We start from the raw sequence: 9,537 nt of genomic DNA, 5'->3' as shown, positions 1-9,537 counted from the left end.
TGAGTAAGTTTGTCCCTGATGAGCAAGCCGGGGCGACTGTGGCAAGGAAACACTTCCCGAGATGGCAAAGGAAGAAACCTTGAGAGGAACCAGACTCAAGAGGGAACCCATCCTCATCTGGGTTACACCGAATGTCCATTTGTGGCAGGTATACAATGTTACGGGGTGCAGTGATGATGATCACAAGCGAAAAACCATCCTCAAAGCTCCCGTTCTTACTCCGGAATTTCATGGAACCACCCAAGGCGTTGATGACAAACCTTCCCCAGCTGCACAGAGTGGCCTCCAGTCAAACAGAACACTATCCAGAGACAGGCCTGGACGAAGATCCACGGAGGGGAGAGGGGCAGGAACAGTGGTCACTGGAGCCTCAGGAGCATGTTTAACTCGACCGAGAGAGAGAGAGAGAGAGAGAGAGAGAGAGAGAGAGAGAGAGAGAGAGAGAGAGAGAGAGAGAAGAGGGTGACAGGAAAAGAAGGATATGGATTATTAAGTGTACCTATTGTTGCATGAGAGTTAAAGTCACTGTGCAGTTTGGACTCCGGCAAGACTTGCTATGGCAGCATAACTAAAAGGGAGAACCAGAAGGCAACACAGACATGAGGGATCTCTGGGATAAGAGACGACCCACCACACCACAATCAACAAACCTGAGTGAACGCGTGAATGTGAGGGGATGACAGCATACAAATATCCCAGTTCACCAAACACTCTATATCAATGTTCCCTCATGATCTGAGCCTTTACCTGAGAAAAAATCTACTGATTAAAGGCTTGACTGAATAAATATGTTTTCAACCTCGACTTAAACACTGAGACTGTGTCTGAGTCCCGAACACTGATAGGAAGGCTGTTCCATAACTGCGGGGCTTAATAAGAGAAAGATCTGCCCCCTGCTGTAATCTTCATTATTGGAGGAACCAACAGATAGCCAGCACCTTTTGATCTAAGTAGGCGTGGAGGATCATACTGGTACAGAAGTTCACTCAGATACTGCGGTGCGAGACCGTTAAGTGCTTTATATGTCAGTAGTAGAATTTTATAATCAATGCGAGATTTGATTGGGAGCCAGTGTAGACTGATTAATACAGGGGTGATGTGGTCATATTTCCTAGATCTAGTGAGGACTCTTGCTACTGCATTCTGAACTAACTGAAGCTTATTTATGCACTTACTCGCACACCCAGACAGTAAAGCGTTACAGTAGTCTAATCTAGAAGTAACAAAAGCATGAACTAGTTTTTCTGCATCCTGTAACGACATCATATTTCAAATTTTAGCAATATTTCAAAGGTAAAAGAAGGCGATCCTGGTAATATTATTCACGTGAGCCTCAAAGGAAAGACTCGGGTCAATAATCACACCAAGGTCTTTGACAGCCATACACACTGAAACAGAAACACCATCCAGAGATGCTACGTAATCGGAAAGTTTGCTTCTAGCTGCATGTGGTCCTAGTAAAAGTACTTCCGTCTTATCTGAGTTTAGCAGAAGAAAGTTATCGAGCATCCACTGTCTAATGTCTTTTACACATTTTTCAACATTGTTAAGCTGATCTCTCTCATCTGGCTTTGCTAGAATATACAGCTGTGTATCATCAGCATAGCAATGGAATCTAATACCATGTTTATGAATAATTTCTCCAAGAGGCAGCATATATAAAGAGAAAAGCAGAGGGCCTAAGACAGATCCTTGAGGAACACCAAACTTTACCTCAGAGAGTGTGGAGAACTCACCATTTACATCAACAAACTGATAGCGATCAGTCAAATAAGACCTGAGCCAAGAGAGAGCGGTCCCCCTTATTCCAACAACGTTCTCAAGTCTAGCAAATAGTATAGTGTGATCAATGGTGTCAAAAGCTGCACTAAGGTCGAGCAAAACAAGTAAGGAGACAAAACCCTGATCAAAGGCCAATAACAGGTCATTTTCCACCTTAACTAGCGCCGTCTCTGTGCTATGATGAGGCCGAAATCCTGACTGATACATTTCAAAAATGTTATTCACAAGTAGGTGTGAGCATAACTGCTGTGCTACAACCTTTTCTAAAAATTTGGATATAAAGGGGAGATTTGATATTGGTCTGTAGTTGGACAGCTGACATGGGTCAAGGTCAGGTTTCTTAATTAGGGGGTGAATAACTGCCAATTTAAAGGATTTTGGTACAAAACCAGTGCTAATGGAAGAGTTTATTATTTTTAAAACAATTACCTCTGGAATTATCTGTTTAAAGAAACTTGTAGGCATGGGATCGAGAATGCAGGTTGATGATTTTGATGAGGAAATTAATGAAATTAAGTCATTCTTGTCAATAGGAGTAAAACTTTGTAATTGATTGTCTGTTATAATTACACTGCTGTCTACAGGGTTACTTGTAAAATAATTTGGATTTATATTAACCGTCTGGATTTTTTGAAGTTCATGAAATCATTACTACCTATTGATGGTGTGCATGTGAGTGCAGTGCTTTTATTCCCTGTTAATTTTGCTACTGTGCTGAATAGAAATCTAGGATTATGCTTGTTATTTTCTATAAGGGGTGGAGAAATATGCTGATCTAGCAGCACTAAGAGATTTTCTATAAATTAGGAGGCTCTCTTTCCATGCTATTTGAAATACTGTTAATTTTGTTTGACGCCATTTACGTTCTAATTTTCGAGTGGTCTGTTTTAAGGTGCGTGCATGATCATTATACCACTGTGCTAATTTTTTCTCCCTGATCATTTTGGAATTGTGGCTACGTTTTTTATTTTTAATCCAAATGTTAACAACAAATCGAGAGTGTGTCCACCACTATGAGTGGGTCCTATAACATTCTGATTAATTCCAACTGAATCTAGAATGGACACAACAGCTGCTCTTAAGGAGTCTTCCTGATTATCAAAATGAATGTTAAAATCACCAACAATTAATGCTTTGTCTAAAGAAGTAGCTAAATTTGTGATGAAATCTGCAAATTCTATGAGAAAATCAGAGTAGGGCCCTGGGGGTCTATAAATAATAATTAGTGGAATTGACTTACTGGACCTGCTTTTGGACACTGAATATTTTATGCTGGTGTAAAGAACTTCAAATGTTTTACATTTGTGTTTAGTCTTTTGTGTGACGCTTAGATTATTATTATAAATAGCTGTGACTCCGCCTTCTCTGCCATTTAGACGGGGTTGGTGTATGTAGCTATACCCAGGAGGACGCGCTTCATTTAATGCTAAATATTCATTCGGTTTAATCCATGTTTCTGTTAAACACATTATTTTAAACTGCTGGTCGTGATAATTTCGTTTATAGTAAGCGCTTTAGACGTGAGAGATCTAATATTCAGCAATCCTATCTTTAGATCAGAGGTGCTGGCTGTGCGTTCAGTCCTATTTATTTTATGTTAATCAGGTTACTAAAACAGACTTTCTGAGAATTCCTATATTTTGGTTTCGCTCGGGGGACAGACACAGTCTCAATTTGGTGGATCCTGAGTGACGACTCTGTGCAGCTAGCAGACGGTCGGTTTAGCCTGTCTGTCTGCTCCCTGGCCTTGGCTCTAGACAGTCACTTGTTAACTAGTGCTGTTCTGAGACTATGACCTATACTACAAGAAATGAGAGCAGCACCTTCCCGAGTGGGATGGACACCGTCCCGCCCTAACAGGCCAGCCTTGCCCTCAAAAATGCTCCAATTATTAATGAAGCCCACATTGTTTTTGGTGCACCACTCGGATATCCAGCAGTTCAGCGACCATAACCTGCTGTAGGCTGCATCGCCACCTCGCATTGGGATGAGGCCAGAGCATGTTACTGCATCGGACATTCCCTTTGCTAATTTACACACCTCTATAATATTACTCTTAGTAACCTCTGACTGTCGAAGGCGTATATCATTAGCTCCTATGTGAAAAACTATCTTAGAGAACCTGTGCTTTCCTAAGAATCTAAGCTGACCTGCTATGTTATACACATAACCTGTGCTGCTGGTGCCCCTAAAGGTCTAGCTAATTTCACGTGCCTCAGAATGGAGTCTCCTAAAACCAGAGCTCTTTCAGGTTTCTCAGCGGGTGCTTCACTGAGGAGAGCAAACCTGTTGGACACGTGAAGCGGAGAGGAATGGTGCTCCCGTGGGTGAGCCTTAGCGTTAGCTTTGGCTTTGCGAGTATGCCGCTGAGTCGTCACCCATCCGCCTCCGGAGTCGGGGGAATATTAACTTCACTTAAACCCCTGGCATTGTTGTGTATGTTTTCAAGCTTGAAATTATTTTTAAAAAATGCGCAAAGTGCGTGGTGAAGACTAAACAAACTAGGGGCCCGGCATTTTATACATTCCTGAGAAAACTCTGATTTTAACTACCTTCCGCGAGTAAACGTTAAAAAAAAATTCTGAATGAATACGTGTACCGTTTCAACCCCACCTAGCAACATTAAACATTTTGTAGACTGCTATATTGAAAAAAAAAAATCTATTTACACATAACTCATATATACTACTGTACTTGATTGACACTTTTTTATATTGATTCTTCACAATGAAACATGTATTCGCTTAAATTACAGCCTGCAGTCTACACTAGAGAGTAATATCATAAGCTTGATACTCTGGAGACAAGAGACTGTGGATGTTTATTTAGCAGTGGTAGAATTGTGTATGTAACAGTGTGCCTATTTGCATGTACAATCCCAAATCCAAAACATTATAAAATTAAAAATGCAAGTTAAAACAGAATGCAATGATTTACAGTGCCAATCTCATAAACTCATTTTATTCACAGTCAAACATGGAAACCATATAACATGTTTAAATTAATATAATGTACCATTTTAAGGAAACAAAAAAGAAACATTCAATTTGATGACTGCAACACATCAAAATAAAATAAAAGAAATGGGACAGGGGCAAAGGCTGAAAAAGTTAGTGTTACTAAAAATAACAGCTTGAAGACTATTTTGCAACTGTTTAGGTTAATTGCTAACAGGTATCTCAGAAGTAAAGCTGAGCAAAGCTTCACCAATCTGTAAAAAACTGTGTTTAATAACTGTGAAATAACTTCAGAATAATGCTTCTCAAAATAAATTGTGAAGATATTGAATATCTCATTATCTATTATACATAATATCGTGACAAGATTTAGAAAGTCTGGAGAAATATTTACAAGGGACAAGGGTAAAAATCAATGTTGGAGGCCCATGACCTTTGGGCCCTCAGGCGAACACTGTATTAAAAACAAGTATGATTCTGTAATGAACATCAATTTATAGACTGAGAACACTTCAGAAATCATTGTCTATGAAGACAGTTTGCTGTGTCATCCACTGCAGGTTAAACTTTATTATGCAAAAAGTAAACCATATGTGAACATGACCAAGAAACAGAGGAAGGGGGGGGCAGCTTATCATCAGCACTCAGTTCAAAAACCTGCATCTTTGGTGGTATAGGGTGCATTAGTTGCTTTTTTCCTCAAAATAATAATCTTTTTTTATTTTAAACATTTGGTACATTTTCTATTCTGAATTAAATTTGGCTATATGAGATCTGCAAATCATTGCATACATTTATTTGTATGTATTTTTTTTCTTTTTTTGGAATTGGGGTTGTATTTATGTATTGAATGTTTCTTATTCTGCACAATTTGATAATATGCTCAACATATTAGGAAAATCATGTCAGCCTTAAATACATATTTATAAATATGCCATTAGAACTGCAGTAAGCTGATTGATACTGTGTTTATTTGAAACCCATAGCCCATGTATTAAACTTAAATGGCTTACCTCATAATTCTAAAGCCTTAGTGCAAATATGGCTGTACTTGATTTTATTTTAGTATTCACAATGCATTGCTACATATACATTTTATCCAACAAACACTGATTTGTGAGTATCCAATTACTCCTTCAGGAGACGAATGCTTGTGAAAAAAGTATTGAAAACAAAAGTGTTGATCATTAATATTTTACAAAGTGCAACCAAGAAAAGAAGAAAATTATTCTTCTCAGATAAGTGACATTTAAAACAGCCATCATTTGAATTATTTTATAGCCATACATGCTTCTCTTATTTAAAAGAAGTGTTGTAGAACAAATTAGTGCACATTTAAATTTACACCGATTAGCAAAATAATGCTAGTAAATAACTGTAATGTATCACAACCACACTATGTAACACAGGGTGTCACATAATAATCTTGTGATCAATTCTTACTCTTTTTGTCTTTGGGAGTTTCAATACAATACAAAGTTTTGAATTAATTTAATTACGGTAAATTCAAGCATACAGAGATCAGACATTTAAAAAACAAAAAACAAACAAAAAAACTTTACAAAGCCTTTTATATACTTTCTTTTGAGTGTCAAATGTGCTTCCTCTAAGATAAGTTTCTTTTCGGCTTCTCCCGTTAGGGGTCGCCACAGCGGATCCTCCGCACGTTTGATTTGGCACATGTTTTACGCTGGATGCCCTTCCTAACGCAACCCTCCCCAATTTATCCGGGCTTGGGACCGGCACTAAGAGTGGCTGGGGATGGTTCCCTGACCGGGAATCGAACCCGGGTCGCAGCGGTGGGAGCGCTGCATCTTAACCACTAGACCACCATATGGTACTAATTTCTTTTTTGACACTAAATAATCTGCTTTAATCTGTTTGAAAGGAGTACCGCATTTTTCGGACTATAAGCCGTTTAAACAACGAAGCGGCTAATTTATGGATTTTTCCTGGGTTTTTCCCGGTTTCACAAACTTCAAGCCAAAAAACTGAGCGACATAACATTAGACCAATGAAATTTCCGAATGGAAATGAAAAAATGCACTTCACCTGTGTTCTGAGCTGCACAGCATCGGGAGAAAAAACTTCCACCGGTGGCGCACGACGATGACAAAAGATAAACTCCCGAGAGAAATACAGTGGTACCTTGACCTATTAGTTTAATTCGTTCCGTGGACGAGCTCGTATCTCAATTTGCTCACACATCAAATCAGTTTTCCATATTGAAAATACTCAAAATGGCATTAATCCGTTCCAACCCTCAAAATGACACCCCGTTTTTATGTTTCATGTTATTAAATTGAAAAATACATTTCTAAATAACAAATCTTGTATAAAAACTTAATGAAAAAGAGTATTTAAAGATATAATAAGGTTTTATTCAGTGTATTTTCCTTGGAGATGAGACGACTTTAGCTAACGAAAACGCCGGTGGGGTGTGTGTGTGTGTGTGTGTGTGTGTGTGTGTGTGTGGAGGGGGGGTCGAGGCGATAAGCGGAGGCGGAGGAAAAAACTCGTTTTTTACTATCACTCCTGTACACTACGTATCCATAAACTTTAACATTTTTACTTTTTCTTCTTTGCTTATCTTAATTTTCGCCACAATCTTCGCTTTCTGGCTTCGCTGCACCATCTAGCAGCGGCGTCTCGAGCTCTTACCTTAATTTTTTGCTCGCGTAACAAAGCAAAAAAATCGACCGAGTGACCGCTCGTACCTCGGAAAACTCGTACATTAATGCACTCGTAGGTCGAGGTACCACTGTAGTTGTGAAAGGAAGGAGGAAGACAGTGAACAATTACTTTCTTGGTCGGCTACTGTTTAGATACAAGCCGTTGTAACGTGTTGAGTCTGGGTGAAGGGAGAGCTCACTAACTCCAGTTGCAACAGAAATCATATAAGCACAGACAGGTTTCCAAAACTCGTGCTTTTTTATTTTTCTTGGCAACAGTGTTATGGATTAGTCAAAGAAACTTAGAAATGAGCATCAGAAAATAAAAAGGATATAATCCTTGGTCTCCACACAGTAATACCGGTAGAATGCAGTGGCAGGCTATTCCCAAAATAGCGCTATGCTCCTAATAGAAGCACAACATATTGCATTTAGTGTCTTTCATTAAAGCCTGTGTAAAGTTCATTAGTTTCAATGTAGACGTGGCTTATAGACAGGTGCGGCTTATTTATGTTAAAAATTAAAATCTTTGTCAAATTCAGTGGCTTATATATGGGTGCGCTTTATAGTCCGGAAATTACGGTATGTGTTTCTAAACTTTTAACTGTCAAAATGAATCAGAAATGCTAAACACAGAAAGGTGCTATATTTACTCTATTTGTTTTTATTAAAATGCATATATGCATATTAAACATTTGAAAATCAGTGTAAAGATAACCTCTCAATAAAAATATGAAAAATTTAAATATTTGTATTTTTCTTTTACTTATACAAACATGATACATTTATATTGTTTTAACAAAATGATGATTTTATTATTATTATTGTTATCATTATTATTATTATTATTATTATTATTATTAGTAGTAGTAGTAGTAGTAGTAGTAGTAGTAGTAGTAGTAGTAGTAGTAGTATTAGTAGTAGTTGCCATTATGTGTATACTATGGTTCAGAGTAATACCATATAGTCTTACTGTATAACCAACACAACTAGAACACATGCACACATACACACAGTCACGTACTTTTTTTAATATTCCATGGAACCAATAGGAATATTTAATTTTGTAGCAAAAAAATAGACCATTAATTGTTCTATTTACCTAGACAAACATACATATACATATACATATACAAGTAATTACAGATGAGAACAAACTAATACAAAACATAAATGCATCTGTGGACATTTGAAGGGAAAAAAAGCAAAGTGTAATTTTTCATAAATGTTACTTGGATTTGCAGCTGTATGTATGTAAATCTCCCAGATATAAACGTCAAATTATTATATACCAGTTTTTCAAAAATTGTTGATTTAAGTCATTAATCAGTGCTTCAAAAATTTGTGAAGCGCCTTTAGTAACACAGAAAATCTAGTATATAGGTATATAGTAAGTCTTTATGACATGAAGTGTCTTTATCTTATCGTCAATATGAGCTGATTTATTAGTAATTACAAGAATATGATTTATGTAATTGACTTTCACAAAGTTGCTCATCAACTTACACTCACACTGAATGACAGATGATTAGTAGTAACAAGCAGCAGACACTCTATTGTGTACTTAGATTATATATACAGTACAGACCAAAAGTTTGGACACACCTTCTCATTCAGAGAGTTTTCTTTATTTTCATGACTATGAAAATTGTAGAGTCACACTGAAGGCATCAAAACTATGAATTAACACATGTGGAATTATATACATAACAAAAAAGTGTGAAACAACTGAAAATGTCATATTGTAGGTTCTTCAAAGTAGCCAACTTTTGCTTAGATTACTGCTTTGCACACTCTTGCCATTCTCTTGATGCCTACTTTAAAGAACCTTCAATATGACATCTTTTCAGTTGTTTCACACTTTTTTGTTATGTATATAATTCCACATGTGTTCATATGTCATGTCATGTCATCATATAGCAAAAAACATGTTTGCATTTATTCTAATATTTAATAGCATGTAGGTTTTAAATAGCATGTTTTAAAGCAAATAAATTTTGGTATTATTAATCTTTGCAAAATAGTTTGGACTTTTTCATTTGTCTAAAATTTTTAATTTATCTATTTTGTAATTTATAAACTGTTTTAAAAGTGTTTTTAAAGTGAGCCTTTTAAAAACATTTGCT

The sequence above is a fragment of the Silurus aristotelis genome (assembly GCF_946808225.1).
Source record: "Silurus aristotelis genome assembly, chromosome: 10".
In the NCBI taxonomy this organism is placed as follows: Eukaryota; Metazoa; Chordata; class Actinopteri; order Siluriformes; family Siluridae; genus Silurus; species Silurus aristotelis.
Note: the sequence above shows the minus strand (reverse complement) of the source record.